The 24595-nt window shown below is 41.6% G+C and overlaps 1 protein-coding gene across 1 annotated transcript in view; it reads right to left on the bottom strand.

Moving 5' to 3' along the window:
- Window positions 1-24595, bottom strand: part of LOC144698562 (uncharacterized) — a 1040782-nt gene that overhangs the window by 403264 nt on the left and 612923 nt on the right. The gene's annotated exons all lie outside the window — the stretch shown is intronic.

The following is a 24595-nucleotide window of genomic DNA, read 5'->3' as shown; positions in this document are numbered from 1 at the left end:
GTTTTTACACATAAACCACGTGGGCCGCAGCATTTCATTAAGGCGGCGCATCAACACCTTTCAAGTGCAGTTAGGGGTGGTCAATAATAACTGGCGTAACCAGAGGCGCCAACTTGCCATGAATAAATCAATAATTCCCAGCTGCTCCAAATTCGGGGCTTAGCTATCGTTCCTTGTTGCATAGCGGCCTATTCATCTCAAGCCGTGTTCCCACAGAATGCAGTTCATAAACCTAACTATATTGAATTATAAGCGTCACTTCAGTAACTTGATGATTGTTAATTCAACAAAATAATTATCAGAACATAGCTGCTAAGAGTGCACACTCAATACCTAAGAATATATGTGGACCGTGTTTAAATATCTGATATGCTGTTGAATAATTAGACCTAATAAATGGTCCGGATTATTTCCCAGGTTCTCTTCAGCCACACAGTCTATGTTGCTCCCGTAAATTAAATAGCTGCAATAATAAATGGGGGTTAATAAGCTGATTGTTCAGTTGAATTGCATCTCTCGTTATTTCTATTTTTGATGTTTTATAATTAATGATATTTACGGGTGAATTTCATTAACGTAATCATTGGAGCAAACGGAAACTTGAACAAAGTGTATAAGCAAAACAAACGTTAGAAATAAAGGAGGGACAGTCAGTTTTTTAAAAATAAAACAACTGTGAATTTCAGCATCACACAGCTTATTTTATTATATTCTAAACCTTTGCGTATTAGGAGTATAAAATAGTGACTCAATAATAACACTGTAGCAACATTTAAAAGAGAGATGAATATTAGATGTATTGTTGAGACCATGCAATCTCTACATGACTAGAAATGGGCATAAGTTCCCAATGTTTCTAACATTTCATTTGGACAAATCACTGCAAATATTGCCATTACAGATAAAGTCAACAAAGGATCTTGAGCCAATGCGGAACAACGAAGTTAAGGTGCACATCAGCCATGATCTAAATGAATGCAAAAAACCCTATCCGTATATGTTACAATTGTCACTCAATTTACGTCTTAATTGTTGAGAACACAAATATCAGTGTTTGTATCTGAAATTGTATAATGGAGAGAATTCACTTTCTAGATTTGATGTTTTATGGAAAGGGCTGGGGAATTGCAAGCATTGCGCCCTTGTTCATAAAAGGTTGTAAGAATAAGCCCAGTAATTACAGACCAGTCAGCTTAACTTCAGCGGTGGGCAAGATTCTAGAAAATAAAATTTTTACGGATAGAATTAGCAGTCACATGCAAACATAATGGTAGATAAGAAAGAGCCAGCATGGATTTCTCAGGGGGAAATCGTGTTTAACGAACTTGTTGGAGTTATTTGAAGAGGCAACAGAAAAGGTCAATGAGGGTAATGCTGTTTAAGTGGTGTACATGGACTTTCAAAAGGCATTTGATACAGTGCCAAACAGCAGACTTGTGAGAAAAGTTACTGTTCATGGAATAAAAGTTCAACGCCGATGCAAAATTATCTGAAAAAAATAGGAGGCAGAGACTAATGGTCAATGGATATTTTGCCGGCTGGAAGGAGGTTTGGAGTGGAGTTCTCCAGGGGTCGGCATTGGCACCCTTGCTTGTCCTGATACATGTTAATGATCTAAATCTTGGTGTGCAGGGGAGAATTTCAACGCTTGTGGATGATACTCGGCTTGAGAGTGTTGTAAACAGCGAGGATGAAAGTGCAGAACTTCAAGAGGGCATAGCCAAGTTGATGGACTGGGGAGGTAGGTGATGAAGTTCAATTCGGAGAACTGTGAAATGTTATATTTTATAGGATGAACATGGACAGACAGTATAAAATAAGGTATAAAATTTGAAAGAGGGTGCAGGAGCAGAAAGACCTGTAGTGTATATGTGCATAGATAATTGAATGTGGCAGGAGAGGTGGAGAGAGCAGTTAATAAAGCAGATCGTATACTGGGCATTGTTAATAGGAGCATAATGTAGAAGAGCATGGAGGTTACTGATTTTATATACGACACTCACTAGGCCTCAGCTGGAGTATTGTGCACAGTTCTGGGCGCAACATTATAGGAATGATGTAAACACATTGGAGAGAGTACAGAAGAGGTTTACAAGAATGGTTCCACGGATGAGAATCTTCAGCTATGTGGATAGATTGAAGAGGTTGGGACTGTTCTCCTTGGAGGCTAAGAGGGGATTTGATAGAGATGGTCAAAATCACGAGGGATCTGAATAGATTAGATAAGGAAAAGCTATTGCCGGTCGTTAAAGGGTAAAGAACGAGAGGACAGAGACTGAAAGTGATTTGCAAACGAAGCAAATGCGACGTGAGAGAAAACGCTTTCACATAACAGTGGTTCTGGTCTGGAAGGTGCTGCCTGGAGTTTTGGAGGAGGCAGGTTCAACGGAGGTTCAAGAGGACATTGGATATTTAATTGAATAGAAACAATGCTCAGATGTACGGGGAAAAGGCAGGACAATGACGCTAGGGCGTTATGCTCAGTTGGGGAGCCGGTGCAGGCACGATGTGCCGAATGGCCTCCTTCTGTGCCATTATGATTTTGTGGTTCTGTTATGTAGGTTCTCCTTTCTTGTGCCATTAACGGATTTTCTTCAAACATGTTAAAAAATTGGCCAGAAATAGATCTTCAGAGGAATTGATTTGGAGGCATCAGGGATCTCAGAGCAACAAGCCTCCAGAGAAATTCACAAGCATGTGTCGAAACATGGGTTTTGTTTTTAAACATATATTTCAGGAATCTGTGTAGCTAACAAGGAGTCAGGTCCGCCTTTAGTTTCCATTGGGTCTCTACAAGGATGTAAGCCCGTGCGACTGTGCCAGAAATCAATGTCTATGTTACTCGCATGACGCTGGTAAGCGAAGATGCAATGCTGTGCTCCTCTGGGGGCTGTATGTGAGATATGCACAAAACATTTTGAAAATTTACTCAGTTACGCAGCACTAATTAAATCATTTCCACATTCAGATATGGTCTATGAATAATACTGGAATAATAGAGAAAGTCTTTCCTTAACAAAATGCGGTTATCAATATAAGCGGTGACCTGATGAATGCTTACTATTGCTGCAGATCTTGTTTCAAAGATGTATTTTTGGGATTATTCACATGTGTTATTATTTCATTTCCTATAGGGAATGCCTGGACCTTCTGTAACAGCCAGTGAGCCTTAAATCATACCAGATCAAGGGCAAATTCTACAAGCATGGCGGATTATCTACGAGCTCACGGACGTGGTAGGGGCGTTTTCCTTGCTAAATTTCCAATTCAAATCGTCATGAAAAGATGGAGACAGGAAACACACCTATTATTCCCAAAGTAATACTAACATACAGCGGCATTCAATGTTTTCTTCTCAATTTATTTTAATTGATTCTGTGGGATTTGCAGAACATACAGGTTTGTTGCAATGATGAAAAATTGCATTTAGAGCTGCTGCTTAACAAAGAAAGCGTTAATTTATGAGCTAATAGAAGTAAATTAAGTAGTGTTGCCATGGATTCGCTGAGACTATGCTGGAACCACAAGGTGAAGTGGTGCAATGGAGCAACTGCTAACGCTGATAGAGTGAGACAATCCGGCCCCAAGTGAACTTCGCCAACAAGCTTTGAATGTAAAGGTCAATGCCCTCTGGTCAAACAGCTGCGATTTCACCTGCAGTGAAAAAAAGCATAGGATTAAAACCCAGTGAGTAACGCAATGAGAAAGATGATGTGCAGTTCAACTGAAAAGTCCGGGGTATACAACAACAACAACAACAACATCAACAATACTATGGATAAGACCATAAGACATAGGAGCAGAAATTAGGACCTTCGGCCCATCGAGTCTGCTCCGCCATTCAATCATGGCTGATAAGTTTCTCAACTCCATTCTCCCGCCTTCTCTCCGTACCAATCAAGAACCTATCTATCTCGGCCTTAAATACACTCAATGACCTGGCCTCCACAGCCTTCTGTGGTAATGAATTCCATAGATTCACCACTCTCTGGCTAAATAAGTTTTTGCTCATCTCTGTTCTAAAAGGTCTTCCCTTTACTCTGAGGCTGTACCCTCGGGTCCTAGTCTCTCCTACTAATGAAAACATCTTTACCACGTCCCCTCTATCCAGGCCTTTCATTATCCTGTAAGTTTCAATCAGATCCCCCCTCATCCTTCTAAACTCCATCGAGTATAGACCTAGAGTCCTCAAACGTTCCTCATATGTTAAGTCTTTCATTCCTGGGATCGTTCACGTGAACCTCCTCTGGACCATCTCCAGGGCCAGAACATCCTTCCTGAGATACGGCGCCCAAAGTTGCTCACAATATTTTAAATGTGGTCTGACCAGAGCCTTATAAAGCCTCTGCAGCACTTCCCTGCTTTTATATTCTAATTCTCTCGAAATAAATGCCAACATTTTATTTGCCATCCTAACTACCGACTCAACCTGCAAGTTTACCTTAAGAGAATCCTGGACTAGGACTCCCAAGTCCCTTTGCACTCCAGATTTCTGAATTCTCTTCCCATTTAGAAAATATTCTGTGCCTCTATTCTTCCGACCAAAGTGCATAACCTCGCACTTGCCCACGTTGTATTCCATCTGCCACTTCTTTGCCCATTCTCCTAACCTGTCCAAATCCTTCTGCAGCCTCCCCGCTTCCTCAATACTACGTGTCCCTCCTCCTATCTTTGTATCATCTGCAAACTTAGCCAGGATGCCCTCAGTTCCTTCATCTAGATCAGTAATGTATAAAGTGATAAGTTGTTTTCCTAACACTGACCCCTGCTGAACTCCACTAGTCACCGGCCGCCATCCTGAGAAGGACCCCCTTATCCCCACTCTCTGCCTCCTGCCAGACAGCCAATCTTCTATCCGTGATAGTACCTTGCCTCTAACACCATGGCCTCTTATCTTACTGAGCAGCCTCCTGTGCAGCCCCTTGTCAAATGTTTTTTGGAAGTCCAAGTGGATAACATCCATTGGCTCTCCTTTGTCTAACCTACTCGTTACCTCCTCAAAGAATTCTAACAGATTTGTCAGACATGACCTCCGCTTGATGAAACCATGTTGACTTTGCCCTATTTTACCATGCACTTCCAAGTATTCTGAAATCTCATCCTTAATAATGGACTCTAAAATCTTACCAACGACCGAGGTCAGGCTAATCCGCCTGTAATTTCCCGTCTTTTGCCTCACTTCCTTCTTAAACAGGAGGGTTACATTAACGGTTTTCCAGTCCTCTGGGACCCTCCCGACTCCAGTGATTCTTGAAAGATCACCACTAACGCCTCCACGATCTCTTCAGCTATCTCCTTCAGAACTCTGGGGTGTAATCCAACTGGTCCAGGTGATTTATCCATCTTCAGACCTTTCAGCTTTCCTAGCACCTTCTACTTGATAATGGCCACCATACTCACTTCTGAGCCCCCGACTCTCTTGAACTTAGGGGATGTCACTCGTGTCTTCAGCCGTGAAGACTGATGCAAAGTACCTATTCAGTTCCTCCGCCCTTTCTTTTTTCCCCACTACTACTTCTCCAGCATAATTTTCCAGCGGCCCAATGTCCACATTTGCCTCTCCCTTAACCTTTATATATCTAAAAAAAACTCTTGCAATCTTCTTTTATATTACTGGCTAGTTTACCCTCATATTTAATCTTCTCCCTCCTTATTTATTCTTTAGTTGTCAACTATCATGAAAGATAAGGAGCATTTGGGGTTTGGGTAATTACACCCCACATTCAACATTCAGAACCCTAAGCATAGAAAATCTCACTTGTCGTTTGTTTTCATAATTTAAAAATGATAATTGAATTATTTTTTATCTGATTTTAAATAGCCAATAATAATTATACAATTTTCAGAATCAAATGTGGCGATGCTTGTGAATCATTGCTTGACTCCTAGAACACCTAATGTAGTCCATCTACAGTTCCTATGATCTGAACATTGCATTCCAAATGAGATCAGATTGGCTTTTTTTTAAAAAAAAATTGCTGCTACTTAATAGCTTTGGATCAGAAAAACAACATCGCAATAGTATTTTTGATCACCCGCTAGGTTTCAATGAAACATGGACAACAATGTGCTTTATTCGTGTGTATCTGTTCAGAACTTTCCCATTTCCACATTATTTCGGTTGGCGATCCCTACACTCAAACAGCCGGCCCTCACATGGTTTTTACGTGCACAGAAATTGTCATTCATTTATCCGCAAGCTAAATTAAGCTGTTTGTTTATTGGAATGCCATGTTTTGTTCAAAGTCTAATGCACCCTCTCGGGTAGTATTGTCATTGATTGTATACATACTTTCCTCTGTTCCTTCGAATTCCAGTGAATTGTTTTGCAGTATAATCTCACAAGGTGAATAAGTATATGCATTTTCCATTTTAATGTCATGGATCATGACTTAAGATTTAGAAAATACGTTGATATTACATGGATAATATTGTAGCTAAATGGTTAAATCTGTGCAGTTTTGGGTGGAGAAAAGCAGAGTTAGTTGAAGTATAGATTGCGATCTACAGCATTGTCAGAGAGGATGGGCATGCTAAGAGAAAAAACATTTTTATTAGTTTCTGTGTGTATTCACTACCTAATAGTGAATGTTCGCAATCTACATTGCAGATGTGAAATTAGGAATTTATATTGCCACGGGGGAAATAAGGAGTGATAAAATGGCTTTGGAATGTGAACTGAATTCACATTCTAATTCTCCTTTGCTTTCTAGATGTGAAAGCAAAACTTGTTCCCGAACCTCCCTGTGCAATGCCACAGATTTTAATTTGTTTGTGTCTGTGTGTGTGTGTACATGAGAAAAATAGTATTAAGTAGATACAGATATAGACAGGTAGATGACAGGTGGAGAGATGGTTAGTTGGAAAGTGAGATGGAAAACTAGAGAGATGAGTGGAACATATCAAGTGCGAGAGAGAAACAAAAATGGTTCACATTTGAAGGTGTAATTGCTCAGAATTTGATATTTAGCAACTTGTTTAACTTCAGACATATCCGTTGTCTCCAGCTCTGTATCAATTTGTCGGTCTCCTACTGGATTATCCAGAGCGGTCTAAAACATAGTGCAATCTATGGAATTAGCCTTTATTCAAAAATATAGTTGAACAAGTAGATAGAGAGACAGTTGGAAAATCATTATAGATAAGAGAGAGAAATATCAATTTAAAAAAAGAAGAATTGCATTTATGGAGCGTTATTCACCACACCAGAACACTCAGCGTGCTTTCTGGCCAGTGAAATGCTTCTGAGCTGTAATCAGTTTTGTAATGCAGGGAACGCGGCAGTCGATTTGCCCACAACAACCTACCAGAAAACTCATTATGATAATGACCAGATCCTATTCATGATGTTGACTGAGTGATAAATGTTTACCAGAGCAATGGGGAGAGCTTCCCTGCCCTTCTTCGAAATAATGTCATTGGATCGTTCACTTCTGTATGAGGAAGCAAACGGGACTTCGGTTCACGGTCCCACGGTAGAGGACACCAAAATTACCCGAATCAAAATTCATTAAAAAACATCATATTTCCCACATGATAAAAACAATAAATATGCGTAAGGTAGAATGGAACTCAAACAACACGTATATGTTAATTTAGGAGCAGCAGGAGCTACTGCAGGTCTGAGAATCTCCTGGAGTGCATTAATTCCAGGAGGTTGTCATCCTGCCGATCCAGTGTTCAGGAGGTTAGTAAGTGGTTGGCCATCCGATAGGTTAAGGAAATGCTCACAGTGCAGGAAGCCTCCACGATTGTTACATATTCAAATCGGTTTGCAGGTCTTTGAATAGAGTTGTCTTTTAATCATCCACGGCACTATGGGCCATGATTGAAACACTTCGGTGAATCACAAAGTGTAGGATAGCAGTTCCTTGGGGAACTCCGTAGTCCGGATAATTGGCCGGCGCTTCTGCCACCACCAACATGTGCTTCACTTTACCTCAATAGTGCAAAAGTCAGTAACATCACTGAGTGGTTGGAGAGGATTTTGAGAAGGGAAGGGAAACGGCCAAACGCCACAGTCCATGTTTCAACCAATGATATAGGTAGGGAAAGGATTTAGGTGCTACCGAATTAGTTTTAGCACTTAGAGCAGAACATTCATGTTGGCAATCTCTCGATTATTCCCAATGCTACATGACAGTTAATGCAAGAGCAGCAACATAAACCAGGTTAATGGGCGAGTGGAGAAACTGTTCAGAAGATTCTTCAAATTACGGGGCCAGTGGGGCCAGTTGAGGAGTTACTGGGACCTGAACAAGGTGGAGGCCTTGCACACAAAGAGGACTGGAATCAATGCCGTCGCAGGAATGTTGATCATGTCGTGGCAGAGACATTAAATGAGTATGGCAGTGAAGGCGGGCGCACCCCCAGACAGCCTATGAGGAACTAGAGGACGGAGAAAAGTTGCAGAGATAGCTTAAAGAAACAAACTAGATTGGATTGAAGAACAACTCCGAGTTAGAAGGGTTAATGCAGGGAGAATTGCAAAACAATCCAAGATCATGTTGTGTCCATGTGTGTTAATTCCCAGTAAATGTTAATTAACATCATTGGGCTGCAGGCTCTAGAGGTCACATAGCATTATGCTGTAATGGCAATAATAGAGACCTAGTTGAAATGAAGCATGACATAGCCATTTTGTGATCACGTCGACAATGTATTGAGGAAAAATAAGGGAGGAAAAAAAGGAGGGAGGATGGCACTTTGATCAAATATACTGTGTTAGCACGAGGAAGTGTTGGTGTACTTGAGAGTTCAAAAACGGAATTTGTTTCAGTAGAACTGATGAATAGCAGAAAAAACTATTAGGTGCTAGGTGTATACTATAGAGCACCAAATAGCGGGGAGAAAATGCAAGACCGCAAATTTACAGGAACATCACAGAAATTTGCGAGAAATTCAGCGTAGTGACAATAGGGGGCATCATTTATTATACGAGGCTGAATTAAACAGTGGGCAGGATCTTGCCCTTGGATGGCGGGCGGGCCCCACCAGCTTGGCGGCGGGCGGGCAGCCAACCCCCGCCACTGAAACGGGGCCCGCCGCAATTTTAAGTGGGAGAGAATCCCCAACTGTCACTTCTCCCTGAGGCAAAACCCTGTCTCAGGGTGAATACTGACAGTGTCAAAAACATTAAAAATAGAAACATTAAAAAGTTATTAACATGTCCCACTCATGTGACAATGTCACACGAGATGGGACATGTTAGTACAGCCCACATACACTTTATTAATATTTTACAACACGGACATGAAACTTCATCCGTCCAGTGAATGAAGTTTCATCAATAATCCGAAGCCCGCTCAGGCTCCTGGTCTGCCCTCAAGCCTTAAAGTTGGACGGGCAGGTCTTTAATTACTTAAACTAGCCTGTTAATGGCCTTGGTTGGCCATTGGCAGGTCGGCGGGCGGACAGCTGGTTTCGCTCTCCACCCGCCTTCCGAAAAATTTAAATGGACCGGGATGACATCGGGTATTCCTCCCGACGTCATCCCGCGTAATTTTCCCTTCGGCGACCGGGAACCGCCCCCATATTGTCAAGGGGAAAGTCCTGGCCAGTATCAAACAAAAAGACATGGAAGAACTCCTGCAATATGGATAAGATAGTTCTCATGGTCACTGTGTTTTATTCCCCGACAAGGAAGGAAGCAGTGGCGGATCTAGTTCTCAGGAATTAGGTGAAGCATGCAGCAGACGGAGATAATCTGAGAATCTAATGATCATATCATTAGGTTTAAAGTACTCATGCATTCTTACAAGGACTAATCATATGTGAAAATATTCAATGGAGGTGGTGTTAATTTCGGGGAATGGAAAGGTGATGTGCTCCGTAAGGATTGAAATCAAAGAAAGCAAGAAAAACTCTAAATGAACAAGAGGAGTTCTCAGAGTGGCGATAGTTTGGTTACAGAAAGTGCACAAAGGGAGAGCTAAGAGCTTAAATAAAAGTGGCAAGGAGCATTTGGCTATAGATTAGCGGGAAACAGAGACGTGAGTCTAAATGCCTTTTCTAAAGATATAAAGAGAAAACGTGTAGCCAAAGTAAGGGTGATTCGATTCGAAAGCGAAAGGTAAATCTGTTCTGGAGGCAGAGGGGGCGATTTAGGGACTAAGTTAATACTTTTCAGATATCGTTAGGAAAGAAGAGAACGCTGCAAATGTCACAGTCAGGAGGTGGCACTGGAAAGAAAAAACCGAGAGGAGAAACACAGATGCAAGGGAAGAAGTTAATGTTCTGCCAGTGCGCAAAGTGAAAAATTCACCCAGCTGGATGGGACGCATCCGAAACGGATTAGTGATGTACGGATTACAATTACAGATAGTCTGGACACAACGTTCCAGTTCTGCTTTGACATGGGTCTAATTACAGGGGAATGGAAGCTTACCAATGACGCATCCTGTCCAAAAAAAGGATAACATTATGCTATTGACCTACAACTTAGCTCCCCTCGCGCCAGAGGTGGGGAATATTCCAGGAAGCATATTGTCCCCAGTTCTGAGCACCACACTTCAGGATGTAAAGTCTGAGCGACAACAGCAATGAGAATTACTAGAATGGCACCAGGAATAAAGCATTCAGTTATGTGGAGGCACTGGAAAACCTGGGATATTGGAATAGAAACGATTATGAGTAGATTTTAGTAAATAATGGAAAGAGCTTCCAGTGTTAGAATTGTCGTCTAATTGTCTCTGGAAGCGGGGCCTCTGAATTGGGATGTACATTTTCTGCGATGCTTGTAAACGGTTTGAGAAGACGGAATAGAGAGCCGTACACCTCAGTTTGATGACACTGCTAATTTAAGCAGCACAGCAAAGAGTAGAAAGTCGCAAACGGTCTTCCTAAAATTAAATCAATGGGGGATTGGGGTAGGCTCTGCACAATGATAGGTAAAGTTCCCTGTGGAAACGTGAGGTCATCTAGTCTGAAATTAAGAAAGATATCGATTGTTATTTTCTAACAATGAGACGATTAAAACGATAGAACATCTCGAATAATTCGCCTTCCAACTACGGAAATCCTTAAAGTTAGTGGAAAAGAAATACAAATAATTAAAGAAGCAAATGGACAGTTGGCTTTAGCCCTGGGTGTGGGGTAGGTGGAATGCAAAGCGGTAGATGTATTGTCTCAGTTGTACAAAGCTCTTGTTACTGTGTTCAGTTCTGGGAAGCCCACATCAGGAAGTGCGTGCAGGGATGGAACAGAGATTCACCAGAACAACACTGGTCATAAAATGATTCAAATTATGCCAGAATGATCTTCACATTCGGCTTGTGTTGCCTTGCAGATTACAGGGTGATCTAATTGAGTTGCTTAAATAATTACTTGATATGGCTGTTAATATAGTAATAATTCAAAAGCAAAAATCTACCATACACAAACAACGTGGAAAAGACCTTAAAAGTAGAGTTAGGTATTTCAGGGACAAATCGAGGGAACACTTCTTTACACATTGGCTGGACGCAATCTAAGACTCTCCCCCCAGCCCAAATGGAAATAAATATGTTGAGGTTGGATGCCAATTTAAATGCTTACAATTGTGTGTGACAGACCTTTGTTAGTTAGGCATATTAATAAACATGAAGTCAAGGTGTGCTTAATTCGCTAAAGCACAGATCAGCCACAATCTGAATGAATGGCGGTGGAGGGTGAGCACCCAGCTGTCAAACTTCCCTTTGTCTTCTTCTTGACAGAATCTTTCCTCTTCGGTTTAATCCTAACCTTAACTCTTGTCATTTGCTAAAATTGAATCCCACATCTATAGTTTATTTTTCTATGATTGTGGATTTTTGTGCCCACCGACCTTAGTCTTGCATTATTTGCTTATTGATTTAAAGCTAACATTTTCTCCTTTCCTTCCGTACTCAATTCCCTTCTCACCTGTTAACAATGTTCCTGTTTGGTAATCTTCCATAGTCAATGTTTGTTTTGATCTCTCCAACGGCCACATCAGCTCGTATCCTTCCATATCACTGTTTTCCTCGTCTCTCCACAGTGATCTCTTTCCCATCATTTCATAGGTTACACTTTCCTAATCATTTCACAGAGATTTTCCTTACATCGTTGTGAGTTAGTGCTTTCCTCAACCCGCACTGTATTCCACCACCCAGCAATCATAATAAATGATTTTCTCATCTCTTCGCATTGATCCATCTCCCATCAATCTGCAACCAATACTTTCTTCATCTCTTTACAGTGATCCAAGTTTATTGCAAACCCTTTCTCTCAGAGAAAACTGCTCGTGACTTCAGAAACCACATGCTCAATGCTTCACGGGATTTGCCATTACATCAGCAACTCTTTCGGATCATTAGCCTAAAGATCCAGAATCTAGAAACAATGCATCTTTTTTTTCATTATTGACATATTCTTCACCTTAATGTGGCAATAATATTATTATGCATTAAGTCTTCTCCTCAATTTTCATATTAGGGATTTTTATAAAATATATCGATGGAAATGACTAATGAAACTCAACCTGACGCTGTGGGAATGGTTGAAATTATGCAAATATTGAAATGTTTAGTTCTTCATCTGTATCTTTGCTATATCTCGGGAAGAAACTCAACTGATGAATAAATTTACACACTTTCCCGGTACTATTGTGAGCCCTCTTTACCTTAAGGACTGTCAAGTACGAACTGTATATCATACTTAGAATGAACAAAGTGACGAAAGCGACTACTGTTGATGCAGTGCCTACATCCTCGTCGAAGTTCTCTAATCCGTCTTCCTCTACCAATGGGTCTTCCAGAGCTTTAATTACTTGAGGAAGTTCTGGATTAAATAAACGGAGTGTGTTATAAATAAGATTAGGTTGAATATAGACCAGATTTCACACAAAGGTGGCAGCTGGCAGGGGTATGCTGCATTGGAAGGCAAAGTAATGGAACATGAAAAGACCTTAAGTCGATTCAATTAATTTTCCGAAAACACGGGGATGGTTGTTGGGTGGTAACAATCGAGGTCATACAGGGCCCTTAGGACAGAGGAGTTATTTTAATTGATAACGTGTGCATCATTTGCACCTTTGCATGAGAAATGATCAATCACTTGTGATTGAAGTTTATTTTTTTCTTTTTTAGCAGCCGATAACATCAAAATAATCAAAAATCTATTGAGAAAGCGAACTCGGCCCCTATCTGAATAGAAGGGTGGACTCAGGCTCGAATCACTTGCAGTTCACAGGCTAAACTAACCTAAGAGATCATCAGGAAAATAGGGGCGAAGTCAGAAAAGAATTCAGGAGGGCATGACAGTAGCAGAACCAGGCACACCTAAAAAACAGGTGTCAACCTGGGGGGAGCTATAACACAGGCCTACTTGCATGCCAAACAGCATAATTAGCAAGTGATAGGCAGAGCTAAGCGATCCCGCAAGCAATGGATCCGATCTAAGTACTGCAGTCCTGCCACATCCAGTTGTGAATCGTGGTGGACAATTAAACAACTCACTGCAGGAGGAGGCTGCACAAACATTGCCATCCTCAATGATGGACGAGCACAGCAGATCATTGCAATAGATAATGCTGAAGCATTTGCTACAATATTCAGCCAGAGGTGCCAAGTGGATGATCCATCTTGGCCTCCTCTGGACGTCCCCAGAATCAGAGATGCCAGTCTTCAGCCAATTCGATTCACTCCACGTGATCTCAAGAAAAGGCTGAAGGCTCTGGATTGTACAAAGGCGATGGTCCCTGACAATATTCCGTCAATAGTACTGAAGACTCGTACTCCAAAACTTGCCACGCCACGAGCCAAGCTGTTTCAGTACATCTACAGCAGGGTAGTGACCTCGGCGCAACCATCTTCAGCTGCTTCATCAATGACCTCCCGTTCATCATAAGGTCAGAGGTGGGGGTGTTTGCTGATGATTCCACAATGTAAATACACAATTCGCGACTCCTCTGATGCTGAAGCAGTTCGTATCCAAATGCAGCAAGACTTGGACAGTAAGCTGGCTTGGACTGACAAGTAGCAAGTTACAACCGCGCCATTCAAATGACAGGCGATGTCCATCTGCAACAAGGGAGAATCTAGCCATCAATCATTATCAATGGCATTACCATCGCAGAATGGGGGTTAACATTGACCGGACATTGAACTGGAATAGGTTAATAAATACTTTGACTTCAAGAACCTAATCCCAGGCTAGGAATCCTGAGACGGGAAACTCACCTCCTGACTCCCCAAAGTCTGTCCACCAATCTACAAAGCACAAATCAGGAGTGTGATTGGATAGTCTCCACTGGCCTGAATGAGTGCAGCTCCCACTGCACTCAGGAAGCTGAAGACTATCCAGGCAAAGCCCCCCACTTAATTAGCATCACATCCACGAACATGTACCCCCTACAGCACGGTAGCAGCTGTGTGCACCATCTACTAAATGCACTGCAGGAATGCAACAAGGCTCCTTCGACATCACCTTCCAAGCACATAAGCTGCGGGTTTACCTACACCACATGGACTACAGAGGTTCCAGAAAGCCGCTCAACAGCTGAAGGGCAATTAGGAATGGGCAATAACTGCTGCCCCAGCCAGCGAAACCCACTTCCCGTGAATGAAAATTAAATGCCAGTGCATCCACTGTCTCTTTTAGGCACCCAGGTTATAAGCCATCAGGCCCTGGGAACTTGTCGGACTTCCGCTTTTTTTCCTTCAGTAATTTTTCTGTTGATATGAATTACCTTAATTTATTCACTCTTATAAGCACTTATGTCAACCAATATTTCTGGTGAGCATCTTGTGATTTACATAGTGAAGCTGCACACAACCTATCTGTTCAGTATCTCTGCCATTTCATCATTCCCCGTAACAATTTCCCCTGACAAATGTAAGTGCTTACTGCAGCTACTTTCATTTTTTATAACTTGTGAAAGTTTTTACAATCTGTTTTTATGCTTCTGTCAAATTTGCTCTGAAATTGAATGTTTTCCCTCCTTTTTAACAACTTTCGGCTGATCCCTTCATGCTTTGTAATACAATCTCAATCCTCAGCCTTGCTCCTACTCTTTGCAACATTATAAGTTTTTCTTTTTAATCTGATACTATCTTAACTTCCTGAGTAACACTCGGATGTGATTTTCCTTGCTGGGTTTTTGGTTTTTCAATAGAATGAATTTTGTCGAAAAATCTGAATTGTTCCTTGAAATGGTTCCCACTGTTTATTTACTACCATAGCTGTAATTCTATTTCCCCAACCACACTTACTCAGCCCTCTCCTCATTCCTAAAGAATTGGTTTTGTTTAAATTGAATATTACTGTTTGGTCGAATATGTCGCTCTCATGCTTAACGTGGAAGTTAAATGCATTACGATCACGAGCTCCCAGCAGATCTTCAACGAGATTACTAGTTAACTGTCTCGTTATCCGCAAAGCATTGTTCCAAGAAATACTGATCTTCTTGACGACAAGCGTCTTGTCACTTTGTTATGCCCTTTTTTACGATGATTAACGTTCCTCAGTTTTATTAAATTGCCTTTGTAACACGTTCCAATAATTTCTTGTTTAATGCTCTGTGCAACTGTTAGGTTCCCCTAGTGGATGTATAAGCTACTCCCACCAGCGTTTACTGACTCTCCTTGTCCAAAATATTCTCCTAACCAGTTTCCACTGCATGATCATCTGATCCAAGGCCCTTGCTCACTAAGGTCCTTATGTCATCATTTACTATCAGTCCCCCTTAGCAAGTCAGTCTGCATTTTAGAAATATTGCGTAGCCTGGAATATTTATTTCACAACCTTGCTCACAGTGCAGCCATGTTTCTGTATTAAAGGACAGCTGTTAATCATTTATCTCGATTTGTGACAATAGTTCATCGAATTATCGTATTGTGGGTGTATTATTGCATTCTGATAAGGATAATTTAATTTCATGTTGGCTACTATTGCCTGAATGTTATTTTTTCACTTTCTGATGTAGGATTACTGTTCAACTCTTCGCACATTCCTGATCCGCTCTGCTGGTTTTTAGTTTGTCCCATTGCCTTGAGTTTTATCTTCATATTTCTATAGCTCCCTTCACATAGACCCTGCTCCCACCCGACATTTGATGATCTACCAGGAGCCCTATACAGTTCACCATGACACTGCCACCAGCCCTGTTTCAGCACAGCCTGTGCCAATTGAACAATCCTGTCTTTATTGGGTGCTTATGCCGCTACCCCATGAATTGAGACCCCTTATTCACACACCATTCTTTGAGCCAGGAGATGAATCCTCTATTCTGTTTGAACCTATGCTAATATTATGTCGGTTAGATTGGCTTTGATGTTCTGCATTTCAATTTCGATCCTAACTGATCTCTTAGAAGAATATGATTCCTAATTCTATCAAACTAAATGGATCTCCCCGTTTCCCCACCCCCCCATCGCCAGCACTTCACCTTTGCCTGAAGCCACGAGCTCCTGTCCCTCCCCCTGGGTTCGGGCTGTCATACGAACATGAGAACAAGGAGCAGGAGTAGGTTATTCGGCCTCTCGAAATTGCTCCGCCAATCAATAAGACCATGACTTATCTGATAGTAAACTCAAAACTGAATCCCGCCTACCCGAGATTGCCTATCACCCCCATGGTTACCGAGTATCTATCCACCTTATCCTTTAAAATATTCAAATACTCTGCTTCTAACACCTTTTCCAGAAGAGAGTTCCAAAGACGCATGACCCTTTGGGGGAAAATAATAATCGCTTCATCTCCATTTGAAATGGCGACTCCTTATTTCTTAACAGATACCTTGAGTTATAGGTTCTCCTACAAGAGGAAACAACCTCTTAACATACACCCTGTCAAGACCTCTCAGGACCGTCTATGTTTCAGCGAAGTCGCCTCTTACTCTTCTAAACTTCAGCGGTTACAAGCGTAGCCTTTCCAACATACCCTCATTATACAACCAGCCAATTCCATGTAATAGCCTGGTAAGCCTTCCCTGAACTGCTTCCAACACATGTACGTCCTTCCTCAAAAAAAAACGTGATTAACACTGTGCATAGGATTCCTGGTGTGGTGTCACTAGTGTCCTGTATAACTGAAACTCTTTTGAGTTGTCAACAGTCACAGATTGCTACTCTTTCGAGTAGAATCACAGTTCTTGGTTTTTCCAGGAGTGGGACATGAACCCACAACCCTCTGATTCAAAGGCGGGGGCGCTATGGACTGAGCCACAGCTGACACCTCCTGTATAACTGAAGCATAACCTCCCCACTTATGTGATCAATTCCCTCCCAATTAATGATAACATTCTATTAGTTTTCCTAATTACTTGATGTGTGGCATGCTAGCCTTTTGTGATTCATGCATTATGGCACCCAGATCACTCTGCACCTCAAAGTTCTACAGTCTCTCAACATTTAGATAATGTTCCTCTCTTTTATTCTTCCTGAAAAAATGGAGAATTTCACATTTTCCCACATTATGCTACATTTGCCAGATCTTCTCCCTCTCAGTTAACCTATTTGTATTTTGTAGCCTCCTTGTGTCCTCTTCACAACTGTGTTTCTGATCTAACTTTGCAGCATCAGCATATTTGGCAGCATTCCCACCCATCACTTCATCGAAGTCATTTATATACATTATATACAGTTGAAGTCCCAAGACTGATCCCTGTGGCACAGCACTTATTACATCCTGCAAAGCTAAAAAGGCCCATTTATGCCTCCTCTCTGCTTCCCGTTAGCAAGTCAATCTTCTACCCATGTCAGTATGTTATCCCTTATACCATGAGAGATTTTATTTTACGCAATAACATCTGATCTGGCACTTTATCAAATGCCTTATGCAAATCTAAATACATTATATTCACCAGTTCCTCTACATCGACAGCACATGTTACTCTCTCGAATAATAAGCACAACCTTCTGAGCTTCAAGCCGCAGCTGCAAATGACAGCGTCTACACCTAACTGTACTTTGCTCTGGCAGTACTACATTTCTTTCCACTACCCCAGTCCGCTGCCCCTTACCACCCCCACACACATTGAATGCTATCCTGCACCCTGGTACCATCCTCAGTTTGTTCTGCAAACTGCAGTCTTTCTGCTCATTCAAATAGGTTGCAAGCAAATCGGTCTCTTGGGCAAATCCAAGTTCTCAGAACCCAGCATCAGTTTCCACGGAATCCTGATCCCTGCCTACCTCACAGTCATAACCCGCTGTCTCTGGTATTTGAAGGACTGTAACTTTCTACCTGACCTAAAGGGGTGAGAGTGCCTCCTGGAACACAATGCCTGGATAGCGATCCCCCTCACTGACACTACACAAAGTCTGGGACTCTGGCTGCTCTTTGTTGTGGAGTGCCTTTAAGGAGCATATCTAAAACTACTATACACCATCAGAGAGATTGTGATGTATATGCTCAGTTAATCATCACGCCGAAGATATGAGCACCTCGAGCGACAGGACCTGTCAACGGACTTGCAGTGATTGGTGCATGTGGTTTCACCCCCTGAAATAAAAGAGCCCACATAATTGTGTTTCCAATCTTCTTGGTTGAGCTCTCTGTGTACCGCAGAAACCACAAAATTGCTCAACAGATCAAAGGCGAAGTTACTTGCCTCAGATTTAGTTTTTTGGGATTGCAATCATTCCACAGATTCTGACGTTTTTTAGTTACGGCACGCCAGCATCGCTGTCATGTATGAATAATCTTATTTAATTAAAATATTAATTAGGTACTAATTGATACAGCTAAACTAATAGCAAGTTATGCCCCATTGCTTTTTCGCAAAAATAACCTATCAGCTACTGAAGGTCCCAGAATGGTACAAAAAGGGCACCTTTTGCACCGATTTCCCACTTACACCAAATTCCCAAATTGGCATTTGTTCCTCGTCGCAGGCAAGCCTTGTCATCTCACTTTGTCATCTCACTCTGTACACTTCTCTCTCGAGAGAGAGTAGATGGCTCAAACCAAGAAACAAATGCTAAGTCTGCTTTCTGCGATAGTAAATAACATCTATTCAGGTAGCCACTTTCAGTTGGCTGACTGATAACTGAACGTGGCATAGACGTTTCTGTTAATTAGGTTTCTTAACCAGCATGCCTAGGTTTCATATCAGGGTGTGATTGTTAATCTAAATTCTATCTTGCGAAACACTTTCCAGAAAGATTCCTGTTGTATGGCACCTACCCCCGTGCTATTTGGGATTGATTTCCAACACATCTTGCAACTTTAAACTGGGCATTCATGAGGCAATGTGGACCATCAGCAGCAGTGGAATTCTATTCAACCACAATCTACAACCTCGAGGCCTGGCAAATATCCCACTGCGCCACTGCCATCAAATCAGTGGATCCACTCTGGTTGAATGAAGAGTTGAGGAAGGCATGGCTTGGGCAGAATCAGGCAGGCATAAAATTGAGGTGTCAACATGGCAAAGTGAGAACACATGATACTTGATAGGCAAAGAGTAGAAACAGCATGTGAGCGAGAGATGTAAGTGATCACGCAACAAACATATCATATTGAAGGTCTGCAGTCCTGCCACATCCAGTCATAAAAGGGCTTGGATAAGTCAAAAACTAACAAGACGATGAGAATCCATAAATATCCTCATCATCAATAATGGGCGAGCCCAGAACATCAGTGCAAAAGATAATGCTGAGTAATCTGCAACAATCTTCAGCCAGAAATGTACAGCGGATGCTTGTTCTCCCGCTGCTCTTGAGGTCAGCAGCATCAGAAGAGCCAGTCATCAGCCAATTCGATTCAACGCACTTCATGAAGAAACTGCTGAAGGCGCTCGAAACTGCAAAGGTTTCGGGCCCTGACAACATTCCAGCAATCGTGCTGAAGTCTTGTCCTCCGTAATTAGCTGTACCCGGCAGCCAAGCTGTTCCAGTGTATTTGCAACAGTGGCATATACCCTGCAAAGTAGAACGTTGCTAAATTTTAGCATGTGCACAAAAAGAAGGGACAAATCTAACATGGCCAATTACCCCGCCATCAGTTTACTCTTGGTTATCAACAAACTGATGGTAGGTGTTTTCAACAGTGTCATAAGGAGGCGCTCACTGACGCTCAGTTTGGGTTGCATCATCGCTACTCAGCTCTGAATGTCATTACATTTTTGATCCAAATATGAACTAGAATTTAACTCAAGAGGTGAGGTGAGAGTGACTGCTGTTGCCATCAGGGCATCATTGACCGAGTGTTGTATTAAGGAGCCGTAAAAACAAACTGGAATCAATGGTGAGAGTCATACTTAGCACAAAAGAAGATCATTGTAATTTTTGAAGGTCAAACATCTTAGCCCCAGGATTTTCCTGCAGGAGTTCTTCAGGGTAGTGATCTCGGCTCAAAGATCTTCCGCTGCTTCATCAATGACCTTCCTTCCATCATAAGGTCAGAAGTGGTGATGTTAGCTGATGATTGTAAAAGGTTCAACATCAATATCCGCACCACAGATACTGAAGCAGCTCCTGACCTTGTGCAGCAAGACAATATCTGGACTTGGGCTGATAAGGTGAAACTAACATTCGTTCGATACCATTATTAGGCAATGGTCATCTCCAATGTGAGAGAATCTAATCATTTCCGTCTGACAATCAATGACATAGCTATCACCGAATCCCCCCAATATCAACATTGTGGGGATTACTATTGGACTGAAACTGAATTGTACCATCCAGATGAATAATTTGGCGAAAATAGCAGTTTACAGGCTAGGAATTCTGCAGTGAGAAACTCATCTCATTACCCCCCAAGAACTGACCACGATCTACGAGGCACAAGTCAGGAGTGTGATGGAAAATTGTCCACTTGCCAGATGAATGCAGCTCCAACAGCACTCAGGAAACTCGGCAAAATCCAGGAAATGGTGCCCCCTTCAATGGCACCTTATCCACCGCCTTAAACATTCAGTCCCTCCATTAGCAACAGGTAGTGACAACAGTATGTACCACACAAAATGAACTTCAGCAACTCACCAAGCCTCCATCGACAGCACGATCCAAGCCCGTGATCTCTGCCACCTTGAAGGACAAAGGCTATAGATGAATTGGAACACCACTGACTGCAAGTTCCCCTCCAAACCACACGCCACCCTGACTTGGAAATATGTCGCCGTTCCATCAATGCTGCCGGCCCAAAGCCCTCTAACTGCCTTCCTGACATAAATGTTTTTACACATAAACCACGTGGACCGCAGCATTTCATTAAGGCGACGCATCAACACCTTTCAAGTGAAATTAGGGATGGTCAATAGTAACTGGCGTAACCAGAGGCGCCAACTTGCCATGAATAAATCAATAATTCTCAGCTGCCCCAAATTCGGGACTAAGCTCTCATTCCTTGTTGCATAACAGCCTATTCGTCTCAAGCCATGTTCCCACAGAACGCATTAAATTAAACTAACTATATTGAATCATAAGTGTCACTTCAGTAAATTGTTGATTGTTAATTCAACAAAATAATTATCAGAACATAGATGCTAAGAGTGAATACACAATACCGAAGAATATATGTGGGCCGTGTTGAAATATCTGACATGCTGCTGAATAATTAGACCAAATAAGTGGCCTGGATTATTTCCCAAGTTCTCTTCATCCACCCAAGCCTATGTTTCTCTAGTCAATTAAATAGCTGCATTAATAAATGGGGGTTAATAAGCTGATTGTTCAATTGAATTGCATCTCTCGTTATTTCTATTATTGATGTTTTATATTAATGATATTTACGGGTGAGTTTCATTAACATAATCATTGGAGCAAACGGAAACTTGAACAAAGTGTATAGGGCAAAACAAGCATTAGAGATAAAGGCGGGACACTCAGTTTTTAAACAAAAAATAACAACGGAGAGCTTCAGCATCATACAACTTATTTTATTATATTCTAAACCTTTGCGTGTACAGAGAATAAAATAGTGACTAAATAATAACACTGTAGCAACATTTAAAACAAATGAATATTAAATGTATTGTTGAGAACATGCAATCTCCACACGACTACCAATGGGCATAAGTTCCCAATATTTCTAACATTTCATTTAGACAAATCACTGCAAATATTGCCATTACAGATAAAGTCAACAAAAGATCTTGAGGCAATGCGGAACAATGAAGTTAAGGTACAAATCAACCATGATCTAACTGAATGAAAAAACCCCTATCCATATATATTATACTTGTCACTCAATTTACGTCTTAATTGTTGAGAACATCAAATATCAATGTTTCTATCTGAAATTGTATAATGCAGAGAATGCACCTTATAGATTTGGGCAAGGATGTTTTATGGAAAGGGCTGGGGAATTGCAAGCATTACGCCCTTGTTCAAAAAAGGATGTAAGAATAAGCCCAGTAATTACAGACCAGTCAGCTTAACTTCAGCAGTGGGCAAGATTCTAGAAAAAAAAATATTACGGATAGAATTAGCAGTCACATGCAAACATAATGGTTGATAAGCCAGAGCCAGCATGGATTTTTCGGGGGGAAATCGTGTTTAACGAACTTGCTGGATTTGTTTGAAGAGGCAACAGAAAAGGTCAATAAAGGAAATGCTGCTGAAGTGGTGTACATGGACTTTCAAAAGGCATTTGATACAGTGCCAAACAACAGACATGTGAGAAAAGCTATTGCTCATGGAATAAAAGGGGCAGCAACAACATCGATGCAAAATTATCTGAAGAAAATAGGAGGCAGAGACTAATGGTCAATGGATATTTTACTGGCTGGAGGGAGGTTTGCAGTGGAGTTCTCCAGGGGTCGGCATTGGGACCCTTGCTTGTCCTGATATATGTTAATGGTCTAGATCTTGATTTGCAGGGGAGAATTTGAACGCTTGCGGATGTTACTCAGCTTGGGAGTGTTGTAAACAGCGAGGAGGACAGTGCATAACTCCAAGAGGACATCGTCAAGTTGATAGACTGGGGAGGTAGGTGGCAGATGAAGTTCAATGCGAAGAAGTGTGAAGTGTTGTATTTTATAGGATGAACATGTACTGACAGTCTAAAATAAGGGATAAAATTGTAAAGAGGGTGCAGGAGCAGAAAGACCTGGGGTGTGTTTGTGCATAGATAATTGAATGTGGCAGGACAGGTGGAGAGAGCAGTTAATAAAGCAGATCGTATACTGGGCTTTGTTACTTGGGGCATAATGTTCAAGAGCATGGAGGTGAGCTGATTTTATGTACGACACTCGCTAGGCCTCAGCTGGAGTATTGTGTATAGTTCTGGCTGCAACATTATATGAAGGATGTAAACACAATGGGGAGAGTGCAGAAGAGGTTTACCAGAATGGTTCCACGGATGAGAATCTTCAGCTATGTGGAAAGATTGAAGAGGTTGAGACTGTTCTCCTTGGAGAGATGAAGGCTAAGAGGGGATTTGATAGAGATGATCAAAATCACGAGGAACCTCAATAGATTAGATAAGGAGAATTTGTTGCCGGTCGTTAAAGGATAAAGAATGAGAGGACACAGACTTAAAGTGATTTACAAATGAAACAAATGCGACGTGAGAGGAAACGCTTTCACACAACAGTGGTTCAGGTCTGGAAAACGCTGCCTGGAGGTATGGAGGAGGCAGGTTCAATGGAGGTTCAAGAGGGCATTGGATATTTGTTTGAATAGAAACAATGCGCAGGGGTACGGGGTAAATGCAGGACAATGACATTAGGTCGTTATGCACATTTGGGTAGCCGGTGCAGGCACGATGGGCCGAATAGCCTCCTTCTGTGCCATTATCATTTTGTGATTCTGTGATATAGGTTCTCCCTTCTTGTGCCCTTATCGGATTTTCTTCAAACATGTTAAAAATTTGGCCAGAAATAGATCTTCAGAGGAATTGATTTGGAGGCATCAGGGATCTCAGAGCAGCAATCCTCCAGAGGAATTCACAAGCATGTGTTGAAACAAGGGCTTTGTTTTTAAACATATGTTTCAGGAATATGTGTAGCTAAGAAGCAGTCAGGTCCGCCCTTAGTTTCCATTGGGTCTCTACAAGGATGTAAGCCCGTGCGACTGTGCCAGAAATCAATGTCTATGTTACTCGCATGATGCTGGTAAGCGAAGATGCAATGCTGTGCTCCTCTGGGGGCTGTATGTGAGATATGCACAAAACTTTTTGAAAATTTGCTCAGTTACGTAGCACTAATTAAATAATTTCCACATTCAGCTATGGTCTATTAACAATTCTGGAACAAATGCCAGTAGAGAAAGTCTTTCCTTAACAAAATGGGATTATCAATATAAGCGATGAACAGATGAATGCTTACTATTGCCGCAGATCTTGTTTCCACGATGTATTTTTGGTATTATTCACATGTGTGTTTTCATTTCCTAAAGGGAATGCCTGGACCTTCTGTAACAGCTGGCGAGCCTTAAATCTTCCTAGGACAAGGGCAGGTTCGACAAGCATGGTGGATTGTCTGCGAATTTACGGACGTGGTAAGGGCGTTTTTCTTGTTAATTTTCCAATTCAAATTGTCATGAAATAATTAACAAATGCCTGAAACAGGAAACAAATCTACTATTTCATAAGTTGTACGAACATATAACAGCATTCAATGTTTTCTTCTCAATTTATTTGAATTGATTCTGTGGGATTTGCCGAACATAATGGGTTGTTGTAATGATGCATAATTCTATTTAGCACTCTT

The sequence above is a fragment of the Cetorhinus maximus genome, chromosome 23, assembly GCF_964194155.1.
Source record: "Cetorhinus maximus chromosome 23, sCetMax3.hap1.1, whole genome shotgun sequence".
NCBI classification, from domain to species: Eukaryota; Metazoa; Chordata; class Chondrichthyes; order Lamniformes; family Cetorhinidae; genus Cetorhinus; species Cetorhinus maximus.
The sequence above is the reverse complement of the archived record's forward strand: the minus strand, read 5'-3'. Positions and strand labels throughout refer to the sequence as shown.